The sequence below is a fragment of the Schistocerca cancellata genome, chromosome 4, assembly GCF_023864275.1.
Source record: "Schistocerca cancellata isolate TAMUIC-IGC-003103 chromosome 4, iqSchCanc2.1, whole genome shotgun sequence".
NCBI lineage: Eukaryota > Metazoa > Arthropoda > Insecta > Orthoptera > Acrididae > Schistocerca > Schistocerca cancellata.
In genome coordinates this window covers 281,062,363-281,077,061 of record NC_064629.1, presented here as the reverse complement: position 1 = coordinate 281,077,061, position 14,699 = coordinate 281,062,363, and positions in this window count along the sequence as shown.

Sequence of the window (14,699 nt, the reverse complement as noted above, 5' to 3'; positions counted from 1 at the left end):
TTTTGAATTTTCTCCCTCTTGGACACTGAGCATTTCAGTGAGAGAAGAGGGTGCAGTTACGGTTGACACACTGAGGGGGTTGGTCACAAGGTCTACCCTCATGGGACGCCTGTCCACATGTCCTACAAATAGCCTCATTAGAACAATGGCAGGGCATGTGTCCAAACCTTTGGCACCTAAAACATCAGACGAGGAAAGAAAGGCCTGACATCACACCTATAAACCGTGACAACCTCCTTAGGCAATATGTCTCCTTCGAACGCTAGGATAAAAGTTACATTGTCCCCTCTATCATCCTTAGGTTGCTTCTGGATGCAGGGAACAAAATGGAGTCCATAACGAACCAGATTAGTACGCACCTCTTCATCAGTTTGAAGTGTTAGTTCCTGATGGAAAATAACACCCTGAAATCTACTGAGCTTGTTATGAGGAGGAACGGTGACCGGCATATCTCCTAACTTGACACAGGCCTGAAGTGCCCATGATAGGTTGGCGAGCGATGGTTTGCTCAGCAAAGATCCATTTCTCTTCTCTATTGCTACAACCTCCCCAAAGTGATCTTCAATACTTTCAACGAAAAACATTGACTTCGTTGAAGCGAAAGAGTCATCAGTGCGGAAACAAACCAAGAACTCTGCGAACTGTCTACTTCCATTTCTCCTTGCCTGACTCATCTTCAGGCATAATCAATGATGGAAATCCCCTAAGATTGTAAATTTATGCATTAAAATCACTGTTCTTGACTGATGAGATGGCCGTGTTGGCACAGCCACCAGTAAGTTTGACGATTGGTTGTGGGGCGTTCAAATGCGCGGTTATCAGCGACCGTACAAATTCCCAACCTTTGCTCAGTCCAAACTCGCCACTTTCATGAATGATGAAATAATGAAGACAACACAAACACCCAGTTATCTCAAGATTAAGTTTGATCCGTTTCATTGTCAATTATCCGCCCCAATGCCACTCCGACAGAGGCTCTCCCCGTGGGCGCCATCCCGCCAAGAGAATGGCCACGTGGCACAGTAGCAATTGCCCGGAGTCTCGGTACCCCGAAGTGGACAGGAACCTACACGACAAGACGAGGTCACAGCTCAGACAGCGGCAGTGTGATGACTGCTTTGTCGGAGGGGCTACCACCGATAGGGTACTGACAATCCCACCACAACGCACTGGCTACTGCGCTGGATTTCGGGTGCAGAGGCAGATCCACTTGATTGGTAGGTCCAAAAGGTAACAGCGCTCAGTGAAGAGGTAGTGCACCACAATAAGGCGTCCTTCCCCAAACGGTGCGCACTTCAGAAAAATTTGCAGAGTGGAGGTCAAACCAAAAAAGGGGGAAAGAATTTAAAAAATGTGAGGATAAAAAAGGGAACATGCCTCGGATCACGGAACGGATCTAAAGGAAACCGACCAAGCAATGGAAAAGGATTACGAGATGGTTTACGACTGGGCACCCTAAACGTAAGGACTCTAACTGGGAAGTTAGAAGAAATTTTAGAAATGATGGAAAGGAGGAAATTGGACATCTTGGGACTTGCTGAGACTAGGGGAGGGGAGTTGGTGAAAAACCACTAAGTAAAGGATGTAAACTGTACTGGATAGGGAATGAGAGGGGAAGAAATGGAGTGGCAATAGTGGTTAGAGAGGGTCTGCAGGAGGAGGTGGAAGGTATCAATGATCAAATGTTAAAAGCCAGAGTACAGGTGAAAGGAAAAAGCATTGAAATCATCCAAGCATATGCCCCACAGGTGGGTTGTACAAAAAAGGAGGAGGAATTTGAAGATGGCATGCAAAAGCAGCTAAATGGAGGAAATCAGATTATAATAGGGGACCTCAGTGCACATGTTGGCACAGACAGGAAAGGATTCGAGGAGATAATGGGACCAGAGGGCTGGGGGAACCGAAATAGAGAAGGAAAATTGTTGCTGGAATTCTGCAAGAGGAATGGGCTGGCGATCGCAAATTCCTGGTACAAGAAGAGAAGTAGTCACAAAATAACTTGGTACAGTGGGGACTGGTCCCAAACTTCAGTAGTAGACTATATACTAGTGGATAGGCAGATGATGAGCAGCCTCACCGATGTTAAGGTCATTCCATCTGAGGCCTTAGACAGTGACCATCGGCTGTTGGTAGCCACCCTGAGAGAGAAAAAAGATAGGAGGGCAACAGAAATACAGGAGAAAAGGTTGAAGACATGGATGCTGAAAGAGGATGAACGGAGGACCCAGTACCAGACACTGTTCAGGAAGAAGCTGCCAAAGGAAGATCAGAGAACAGTGGAAGAAGAATGGGGAGATTTTAAGAGGGCTCTAGTTGAGGCAGCTGAGACTGTGTGCGGAAGAACTAGCACAAAGAGGAGAAGTAGGGAAACCCCATGGTGGAACAACATATGTAAAGAGGCAGTACTTCGAAAGAACAAAGCCTTCAGAGAATGGTTCCAGACCCGAACAGAGGAAGCTAGGGTAAAATATAAGGAAAGCAAGAAAGCGGCACAGATCATAGTAAGGGCGGAGAAGAAGTGGTTGGAAAAATGGACAAGAATGTTAGAAGAGGACAGTGAAGGGAACAAAAAAGTACTTTACACCATGGTAAGAAATAAGAGGAACGACAGAAGCTAGTGCCTGAGAATCATGGATAATAATGGAAGAGTTGTGGAGGAAATGCATGAGCTCAAAAAGATTTGGAAGGAGTACTTTGAAGATCTGTTGAATGCCGCCAAGCGGGTAACTAACAGCGATGGAGAGCCTAAGGCAGCAGACGATTACAATAGTGGGGAGATTGATGATCTAACTTGAAATGAAGTGGAAGAAGCCATAAAGAGGATGGAAGGGGGCAAGGCACCAGGTTGGGACGAAGTAACAGTGGATATGATAAGAGCAGCAGGAGAAGTAGGAACCCAGTGGCTATACAGAGTGCTGAGGGTGGTGTGGAAGGAGAACAGAATTCCCGAGGATTGGAAGAAAGGAATTTTAGTCCCCATCTTCAAGAAAGGGGATAAAAGGAGATGTGAGAACTACAGAGGAATCACCCTGCTATGCCACTGTGGAAAAATCTATGAAAAGATCCTGGAGAAGAGAATAAGAAGCAGTATTGAAAGTAGACTGCAAGAGGAGCAGTACGGTTTCAGACCGGGAAGATCAACAACGGACCTCATATTTGCGGTAAGGCAACTGCAGGAGAGGCGCTATGAGCACGGGAAGGACTTAATCATGGCCTTATTGGATATTGAGAAGGCGTATGACAGTATCTGTAGGAACAAGCTCTGGGATGTGCTTAACGCAAAAGAGATAGATGAAGAGATAACACGAAAAGTCAGAAAAATGTATGAGGGAAGTGAGAGTTGTGTAAAAGTGGGAAGGGAACGTACTGCATGGTTCAAGCTGGAAAATGGGCTGCGACAGGGAAGTGCACTTTCGCCTTTATTGTTTATTATTGTTATGGATGAAATCCTACATCAAGTATCAGATGCAATTGGAGATCATAAAATGAAAGCAGTGCTTTTTGCCGATGACCTGATGCTATGGGGAAATTGCGAGAAGGAGGTGCAAGAGCAGTTAGATGCATGGGAGGCAACGGCAGCACAATATGGAATGCATTTCTCTGCAAAGAAAAGTGAAATAATCGTCACAACAAGGAAGAAGAATAGGCCAAATGTGGATATAACTTGTGGAGGGGAAAAACTACAAGTGGTAGAGAACTTCAAGTACCTGGGAAGCGTGATTGAAAGTAAGGGGGGAAACGCAATGGAAATAAATGAAAGGTGCAGAAAAGCAGGGCAGTTCTACAAATGCATTAGGGGGCTTATTTGGAGCAAGGAGGTGCCACAGAAATCCAAGGGAATTATATACCGAACCTACTTTGTACCCATATTGGCATACGGAAGTGAGACATGGGTAATGCACGAAAGCGACAAAAGTAGAATACAGGCTAGTGAAATGAAGTTCCAGAGGAGCAGGTTGGGTGTAACAAGACGAGACAGATTGCGAAATGTGTATGTGAGGGAAAGACTAAAGGAGGAACCAGTACAGGACAGGATAGAAAAATCAGTGCATGTGATCGTACTTTAATCTGCGGTCTGAATTTGTGTGGAGGCATCACATTTAGTGATTGGTGTCTTAAGGGCTGATGCAAAAGAAGTAGCAAAAACCAGTGGTTGCATAGCTTTGAAAGCTTTTCAGCTTCACCATAGGGTACACGTCTATCTACTTTCAACTCCTGATTTGTCCTTTCCTCATTTTAAACCCCACACATTCTGCTCCACATTGGGTGATCCCAGAGCAGTTTACACATTTTTGAGGGAGTGTACAAGAAGTGCCTGACTCGTGAGCTGGGCCTCCACAATTGCCACACGTAGCCTTTCCATTACATCCCATAGTGGTATGGCCTAATCATTGACAATTGTAGCATCACATGGGGTTAGGAACAAACGAGCGAACCTTAAGGTGGATATAGTCTGCAAGGATATGTTCCGGTAATTCGGGAGTACCAAACGCTAGAATAAACATTGCCGAGTTTTCAAATTTGTCATTGACTCTCCTCACCTAATACTGCACTTCCGTGAAGTCCATATTTTTCCATTATTCACGTAACTCCACTATAACGGAACAGGTAACCACGCCCTTACTGAAGTTAAAGGTGTGATGCAACTCAGCCTCGACTGGGTAGTCACCTAAAGCCTTACATTCCAGAAGGTTAGATTTTGGCTGGAATTAGCAATTTCAACTAAACATGTTCCATTATGTAGTCGTTTGACACTTTTCAGAGACCGAGCAATTCCTTCCAATGCCTTGTGAATATAGAAAGGGGCTATAGAAAGGGGCTATAGAAAGGGGCTATAGAAAGGGGCTATAGAAAGGGGCTATAGAAAGGGGCTATATTCTCGAAGGTTCCCCTGTTCGCTTGATTACAATGAAAGTTTTATGGCACGCTAATGCCTTGTTACTATGATTCTGATACTACTTTTCAGGAGGAATGACCATCCGAGCTCTCTTTGGGGAGTGGGTGTAAGTACTGCCTGACGGTACACCTGTCCCATCAGGAGTAATAGTTTCACGAGACAGTTCCATAGAGATCCCACGAAATGTTATGGAAACAACCGTCGACCCAGGGAGAACCCTGCATGCCTGAGAAGCCTTATACAACTGTGGGGCCACAAGTGCCCCAGAGGTTGCCTGCTGAAGATTGTTTTACCTCAACAGCCATTCATCTCAGCACGTAGCACACCTTAAGGTTGAGGTTTTTTAGAGGTGTGTACCTTCCTCGCAGTCCAGGCGGTGAAGCCAAGACAACATTCCACCGCAGCGCCGCATGGTGCTCGATGAAGTACGACCAGAGCTTATGGTGACAGTGGACTGGTGGCGCTTACCAGTCCCAGCTCAGGAACCCCAGGGTCGCCAAGAGGGGTACAGGGTACAGGTATGGAGACACCCTCATGAATCCATGGACCATACATGTCAGTAGGGCACTGTTCAAGCTGGTAGAGGCTCTGTAATGGAATGGGGTGTGTGCAGTTAGAGTGATATGGGACCCCTGATACATCTGGGTAGGACTCTGGCAGGTTATATGTACCTAAGAATCATCTGCCTCCATTCATGTCCATTGAGCATTCCGACGGACTTTAGCAATTTCAGCAGGACAATGCGATACCCCACACGTCGAAAATTGCTACTGAGTGGCTCCAGGAACACTTCCACTGGCCACCAAACTCCTGAGCATATCTTGGATGCATTGCAATGTGCTTTTCAAGAGAGATGTCCACCCCCCTCGTACTCTTACGGATTTGTGGACAGCCCTGGAGGATTCATGGTGTAAATTCTCTCCAGCATTATTTGAGACGTTAGTCGCGTCCATGCCACGTCGTGCTTGGAGGGGCCCCGCTCGCTATAAGCCAGGTGTACCAATTTCGTTGGTCTTCAGTGTATTTCACGTATTATTCCAGAACCGTCAGAACTAATGATTAAACCACTTACTAGGTAATTTATGAAGGTTTACTTATTTAAAGAGCAACTTTATTTAACTCCTGTACACTTTGTTTACCACATTTGGCTATCTACTTCTATATGGATTCCTCACTGCATGTAATTTCTTCTTAATGTACTAACGTTGTGCTCACTTAGAATGCAGTTGACTGCTGCAGTTATTTCTTAATAAGATTGTAAACTATTATGGCGGTTTTTTTTAGTCATCGTGTTTTGAGTTATGAAGAATTTCATGTTCTTTGGAATGATGCTTGTGGTCGTAGCCACGCACCAAATATACTTCAACGTCATGTTATAGGTTAAAGGCACATAACAAGCTAAGGGACTAATATACAATATCGAACTTTGATCAAACGACACCCCAGCACTTATCAAAGATCTTTGATAAAAGACATATTTAATAAAAGATTTTCTAGTACACCATCGAGGTTCTTTGGCCAACAAGACCTGTGAGTTTCAAAACGTATGATTCGAACACCTGAGGGTCGAAGAACTTTTAATCGCATATTTTGTGTCCCTACAGCATAGTCACGTAAAGGGCATTATGTAGAGGTACCAGTTGAACAGCAAAGGGTATCGTGCATTTGCAGGATGAAGACCTACAGCCATACTTCCTCTCTCTGGCGAGACTGCCCTTCAGTTGAAAGGAATTTACTTCAAGAGCTCGTAACTAGGAAGACATGCAACAAAATTTACAATTAGTTGCGCACACATTTCAGAAACGAAGTCCATGGCTGTAACAGCGAAATATCATTCATAAGATAAAAAATTAAGTCAAAAATTTTACCCATGCTTGATCGTTAACTCAGTGGCTATTATTCAATTAAGGTCTGATGATTTAAAACTCGAGCAGCCATACGTACTTTTGTAAAGTATTATTTTAGTGACGTTACCAATTTCAGACTCTCGTGTGGTTACACTGTTAGAGTATCAGATTCGTGAGCAGCATGTCTTATGCTCCTGTACTACATGAATATTTTAGTTAGAGCCACTTGATATGCTGCGTGAATCAGTTCAATATCGAAAACTCGGCACAGCAGAAAAGGTGCTGCTAACTACTCCAATATTACTATATAGTACAGGAGTGGACGTCATGCTGCTAACTAATCTGATAGTGTTGAAGCAAGTGTAACATCTTAAGATCAGCATTACTCCCCAAAACTCGGAATTGCTGTAAAACAAGCCTTTTTGGAAGAATTTTTCGCTGTCTGCGTTCTACATCAACAATCTAATACAGTTTGACAGGTAATAATGTGTGCAGTAGTGTAGGGATGCGTTGCGATTTCAAACCCAACGGTCAGACGAATTCAGTGAAGCGCAGTTAGGAACTTAGCCAAACAAATAATAAAATGAATACGAGATGGACTTCACAGCGTGGTGACATCGGCTGCTCTATATGGAATTAACTTTTAACTCTACACCAAAAAGATGAAGTCAGAATGAACAGAGCACTGATGTGGTGGTTACGTTCCTACAGTGCCCTTACTTTGAGGTGCAAGCCAAGAAGAGAAAATGAAAAATACCAAGTAGAAGAAACAGGACTTGAGGTACAAGCTGAACCATTATGACAAGCACCCGCTTGTTACGATGTCATAAAATTCGAGAATGAATTTTTACTCTTCAGCAGTGTGCGCGCTAATTTTAAGCTTCCTAGAAGATTTAAACTTTTCTATAACGAGGCTCGAAGCGCCAGAATGCTAGTAGCTCTGAAGGGTATAAAGGGAAACTGCTGTGAAGTTTTGAAGGTAGGGGTATGGGGACTGGTAAGCACATGAGGATTCATCGTCAGATGCACTTAGATAGCTCAGTGGGTAGAGCACTTACCAGCTAAGGGCAAATGTACCAGGCTCGAATTCTTGTTTGGCATACAGTTTCAATCTGCCAGGAAGTGACAGAATTGGCTGTCCCGTATACTGCTCCAGTGTCAACCCCAAGAGCTGGAAGATTTAATCATCATAAATCTTCGATAGCGTGGCACCGGGGTACTTTTTTTGCGTTACTGTGGAAAACGGCAGCCCAGCCCTTCATTAGTGTTGTTGGGTTAAGCCGTAAGCAGCTGGCAGACGTCAAGAGGTCGGCGTGCCTGTTGCAGCAACAAGGCTGTTTTATACTGCAAAGCGAGCCAGCCCGAGCACTGACTCAGTGGAAAGATGGGGCTTTCGCAGGGATGGCAGGGCAGTTTCTTCACAGTCGAGCCACGGATTTCTTATTCGTACGTGGCTGGTATCAGTACATTGGCACTACAAATTATCTTTTAACAAGTAGAAATTCCCGTCAATTTTACTATATATGTTTTTACAGTCTGGAAATACCCTCGACGAGAGGACCATGCAAGGCGCCAAAGCTGTATGAGTGAGCAAGTGAGCAAGCAACCACTACAAGATTGCACCTATGCCACTGCCAAACCGTCTACTGACAGTCATAGTCCCTGGACTCTGCGCCTTTCTACTGGTACTTCACATCCAGACACTTCTGAAGCAGCCAGAGTTCTACCCTTAGGGCAACAGATAATGACGGAGGAGGTAGAGCCGCTCGGGTGAGGAACTCTTCTCGTCGCGGCGGAATAGGAAGATATCAGAGGTACAGGATATATGCTATGAAATTTCCTCTTAGCCTCAGTGTAGGTCAGTCAGTCGAGGGTATTTTATTCCATGATTTTCCGTTCCTTCTGGAGAATCATGCAGTCTGGTGAAGAAGTCGAATGGTGCTCTCCGCAGTTGACACAGATGGGAAGCGGGGCACATGAAGTATTGGGATGTGATGGACGTACACAGTCGCGACATGTGACGGTGGAAGTACAGCAGGAAGACGTATGCCCGAACTTCCCGCACTTTAAGCACCGCATCAAGGGAGGGATATATGGCTTTACATCAACTTGACTTTCTCGGGTAATGTGTCACCCTCGAAAGCCAAGATGAAGGCACCAGTGGCTACCTCATTATCCTTTGAACCCCGATGTACGCGCCAGATGAACTGAACTCTTCGCCGCTCTAAGTTGGCACGCAGCTCATCATCAGATTGCGAAAGAAGATCCCTGTGAAATTTAATACCCTGTACCATATTTAAGCTTTTATGGGGCGTGATGGAAACACAAACATCCCCCAGCTTTTCACAAGCGAATAGTGCCCGTGACTGGGCAGAGGATGCTGTTTTTATCAAGACTGACCCCAACCGCATTTTGGACACTTCCTCCACCTCCCCATACTTTTCCTCTAAATGCTCCATAAAAAACAGGCTTCATTAACATGGAGGATGTCTATCAGCTCTCGTACATACCAGGTACCGGAGCGAATAAGGTTTGCTGCCATCCTTAGCCTGGCGTTCCTCCCATGGTGTGGCCAGGGAAGGGAACGATTTGGGGTCATACTTCTTCGCAGTGTAGTTAGACCTCGACCGCTTACAGACTGCTGGCGTTAGGCCACCAGCAAGAGATGACATAGTACACTTCATTGCCTGTCATTCACACTGATGTCACCCACTCTGACCAGGGGCCCTCCCCATGGGCGCCACGGAGCCACGGAGCCACAGCGAAGGCCACTTGGCAGGATGGCAATTTCTGAGAGTCCCAATGCCCCAGGGTGGCGGACATCTACTCCTTGGCAGACGTGGGGAGTTAATGTCACAGGCATCAGCAGGCCAATCCTTGTGTAGTCAGGGAGCTAAAATCAACAGGGTACATGGCGGCCTCACCATAACGGACTGTCTACCGTGCTGCATATCAGGTGCGAACAAGTCCTTTGTTATCGTCAGTGCAGAAAACTATACTACACAGTGGATGGAGGAAAACGCACCCAGGAGGGTGACCTCGCCCAATAGCTGGAGAATGAACGGAAGTGCAGATCCACATAGACTAACTATACGAGAGGTCTCAGCACATGATCGACATGATGCATCAAGTAAGGCGAATTTCCCCCGTAGGCTCGCTCCTGGGAAAATTTAGAAGAATGGAGATCAAACCCGACAGGGGACCATCACAAAGGCCGAAACGTGAGAGACTCCTTTTAGTCGCCTCTTACGACAGGCAGGGATACCTCAGGCCTATTCTTATCCCGGACCTGTAGGAGGGGGGAGGGGGGGCGGGCAAAAAACGGGTTGCAGTTTCTTTCAGAAAATGCCTGGGAGGGGGGAGGGGAGGGAGCAGCATCACACAACGCAAGATCACTGTCGTTACTGGTGTCAGAGAGTACTTTTTAAAGTTTTTATCAGGATACAGGCACCCTGTTTTGAAAGAAGTCAAAATAACAATAGCCCTAAAAATGCTTAAGAACGCACAAACGAAGTAAAGTTAATGTCTTTCATCAAAATATCAGAGGATTCAAACTGTAAAAGAGCTTCTTGTCTGTTTGGGAAATTTAGAGAGTTCTTAAAAGACAGACCTACCGTGCCTGCCTGAGCATCCCATAACCACAGGGTTGGGTAAGTTAGATGTAATAGGTTACCCACTAGCAACTTACCCATGGAGAATTCATATGGGAAAAGGAGTTGTTACGTGTATTCAGACTGAAGTTCAAAAACATTGAGACAAGTAGATTTAGCAGTGATCAGCAGATGGAAGTGTGTTCTTGTCGATCAATATTGAAGAATGGCCCACCTTATATATATCCCTACTGGGAAATTTTTAATTATTTCTTAGGAATCTGGATTTATTACTATGCTGTCAGCAGCAAGCAGCTACTCAAAAAAATGGCTCTGAGCACTATGGGACTTAACATCTGTGGTCATCAGTCCCCTAGAACTTAGAACTACTTAAACCTAACTAACCTAAGGACATCACACACATCCATGCCCGAGGCAGGATTCGAACCTGCGACCGTAGCGGACACGCGGTTCCAGACTGAAGCGCCTAGAACCGCACGGCCACACCGACCGGCAAGCAGCTACTACTCTGTGGTGACTTCAATGTAAATTTTCTAAAGGAAAAATTATCTCTAAACGTTCTGGATTTTACTATTTTATTTCAGTAATTATCTATTTAAAACGGGTGGATGAAGACGGTAGCGCCCTAATCGATGTTTTCTTCGGTGAAGCTTAAGACAAGAAAATAACTGTTTACCCAAAAACAAAGCTCTCTGAGCATAGTGTACACTCAGAATAAATAACATAGTTCTTTTAAGAATAGATGCTCCCCAGTGGAAATCACCCGTTTCACTGAGATTTTCTAATTTCTTTATCTAGCATAGTATCTCACGTGAGCAACAGTAATATCCTCAGCAAATCACAGTCCAGACTTCAGAAGCGTTTCTCTACTGAGAATGCCATTCACATGTTCACTCACCAGATTTTACAAGCATTAAATAACAAAATAGTGCTGGTTGGTATTTTCCGCGACCTATCTAAAGCATTTGACTGTGTGAGTCAATTTTCTCCTAGATAAACTGAAGATTTATGGAATTGATGGTTTAGTCAACCAGTGGATCATAACCATATCTAACCAAAAGAATGCAAGAAGTTGTACTTACCAATTCAATCAAGATAGTCTGGGGACGCAATGCTGACTGGGAAGAAACCATGCATGAGGCTCAATCTTAAGTCCACTGCTATTCCTTATGTATGTAAACGATCTTCCTTCAAATATACAACAAGCAATATTTTTTGTGGATGGCGAATATTGTAATCCATTCAAGCATACGTACAGAAGAAATAGTAAACAATACTTTGCGAAATATTGACTAGTTTTCTGCGAATGGTCTCACCCTCATTTTAAAAAAGACAACATTCAGTTCGACACCTCTAGTAGTCGTACACCAATGATAAGTGTAGCACACTTAAGAAATGATGAGTCTTAGGTGTACATATTGATGAGAATTTGAACTGGACAAAGCAGATTTTGGAAATCCTAAAAGGAATTAGTTCATCCGCATTTGCACTTAGAATCCTTGCAAATTTTGGGAAGCGAAATGAGCAAGTTTACGTTTTTGCATATCATCATTCAGTGATGTCATGTAGAATAATGTTCTGGGGGTAACTCATCTTTAAGGAGTAGCATTCATTATTAAAAAATGTGCTGTAAAAATAGTATGCCGTGCATACCCACGATCATCCTGTAAACATCTATTTAAAGATTTGGGCGTTCTTATTACTGCTTCACAGTACATTTATTCCCTCGTGCTTGTTGTTAATAAGCCACTGCTGTTCAAAAGGAACAATGAATAAAATTACAACACCAGAAAAAAAATGACGTTCATTAGTTCACATTAAAGTTATCTTTAGCGCAGAAAGGGGTACAAATTGCTGCAGAAAATTTTTTTTGCAACTTACCGAGGGATATAAAATGACTGATACAAAAATAGAATTTTAAAACAAATTAAAAAACGTTCCTCCTTGATAACTTTTTCTGAAGAATAATTTCTACTTCTGTAATGTGTGGAAGGTGGTGTGTAAGAATTACTAACTCAAATCCGTAGATCTAAAAGACTTCTTTATAAAAAGTGTTCAGTATGTAGCCACATTTGAAAACCAAGTTGATATTTGTATATAAAATTACTCGTTCCACATCATTACGATTTGTGGTGCAAAATATCCATGTAACACGAAAGACAGACAGCGGATGGAGAGTACTAGGCGTCTCACCTGTAATCATAATGTTTCTCAATCAGCCCATAACCGTATCTTTCTGTTTCATAAAATATTTACTACAGTTTAGACTATTGTGTATCTCTGGTATAATAGGATACTTTATATAACGATTTTCTTTGATTAACGACGTGTAAGTACTGTTTATTTGACGTTCCTGTTCTACCATACAAAGATTTTTAAGTACAGAAAAATTGTAACTTTATGGTATCTGTTTCTTTCCGCATGATTAGGAACATTTTAATTATTCAGTTACGTTAGGGTACCATGGTCAGATCTGACTTCTTAATGAAATGTTCCCGAGTAACCAGCCAATTTGTTCCAACTTTACGCACAAATTTCTAGCGAACACAAAAACACAACGGCAGAGCCCTAAGACAACGGCATGATCGTCGAAATATTGCAAACATGGGAAAAACAACTCGGCTGAACGCCCCAAAAACTTACCATTAATACTGTCGAGAAAACGTGAGACGCCATGTCTGCTAATACGTGGTCAGCTCATTTAATTTCCGTTTTTCAGTTTATTATAGGACAGAGGCTGCAAATAGGCCAACAGGCATTCAACACAGCCAAGAATCTTTTCTGACATTTGTCTGAGATGATGATGATGAGTTAAGGTAAGGGGTGCTCAGCATCATGGTCATCAGCGCCCTGAAAGGAAAGTCAGCATGCCAATCTCACGGGTGGAGGTGAAGGCTGTCGCCAGATGCGGAGCAGTTGATAATGGGTGAAGAATAATTTACTAGAACCTTGCAAACTTCGATGAGGGTTGGTCATTCGGTAGTTCTACTCAGGTCCGCTAGAGCAATGCCTTTTAAGATCATGACGTCGTTCAGTATGAGCGTTATCATGTCAGACTTCATTAACAGAGATTATTTACTAATAGAGAGCGTCTGGCAGTGTCGCCAAATATGGATTATAACTGCCTTAGTGAGATGTCTCAACAAAGGCTACGAGAGAAACTGTCTTAGTACAGTTTCGAAATGGGACAAACAGAAAAAAAACCTGTACTAGCTGTTCGGTCCTTGCCGAATTACATCGGAAACTCCAGCGCTTAAACCGAATTTCGGATAATTCGTACTACAAACAAATTTATTTCCCACCTCACATATTCCATCCTTATTCGTTGTCTAAACCGAATAAGTATTTACAGATCAGTGCTGGGCACAACGGAATTTTTGTTTGGGCATTTCACATTTTTTAACAATAATGTACTGTAATACCTCAACAATGGCCCGATGTTCACGTGCACTTCCATAGTGTGAAGACGCAAGGGCGGGGGAAGAAATGCTTTGTCAGCACAGCGTGCGACACGCAACAATCCTGTGTGCACTGTGTGTGTTCGTTAACAGCGAATGCTGTTTCCGTTTCGCTTCATCCACTCGGAATATGCCGACGAAACAAACGAGCTCATAACATTCTGACGGTGAAACAGAAGCAGGAAATTCTACATATAGTCGATAGCGGATACAAGACTACAATACAGTTTGCCGAACACTTTCAAATAACGAAATCTACTCTACTCAACAAAAATAGAGGCATGTCTGGCAAGCTGTTAATTTAGCTGTATTATCAAGGGCATCTGGCCAGGAAAACATGATGAAGCGGAGAATTCGCTGTTTGAACGGTTCCAATACATGCGCTCACGCCTTTGGCTACCGTAACAAAAGAAAATTAACTCAGGATATTTACACAAAGGAAAACTAATTCAGTCTTTGTTAATCGAAATTGACTATTTTTCAGTCTCTTGAAATTCGGTTAAACGAGTGTCTACTGCAGAGCTAACATTTGGTTTTATTCTATTTGGCGGTGGACGAGTTGTTGGAATTATTAAATTAAAAAGCAATCTCACAAAAAATGGTTCAAATGGCTCTAAGCACTATGGGAATTAATATCTGAGGTCATCAGTCCCCTAGACTTAGAACTACTTAAATGTAACTAACCTAAGGACATCACACACATCCATGCCCGAGGCAGGATTCGAAAGAGCGACCGCAGCAGCCGCGTGGTTCCGGACTAAAGCGCCTACAACCGCTCGGCCACCGCGGCCGGCAACAATCTCACAACTAAATGCTAATCACGACAGCGGTGTGATATAGAACGGTACCAGAAAATGATGGCATAAAATTAAATCCTATTCATGCA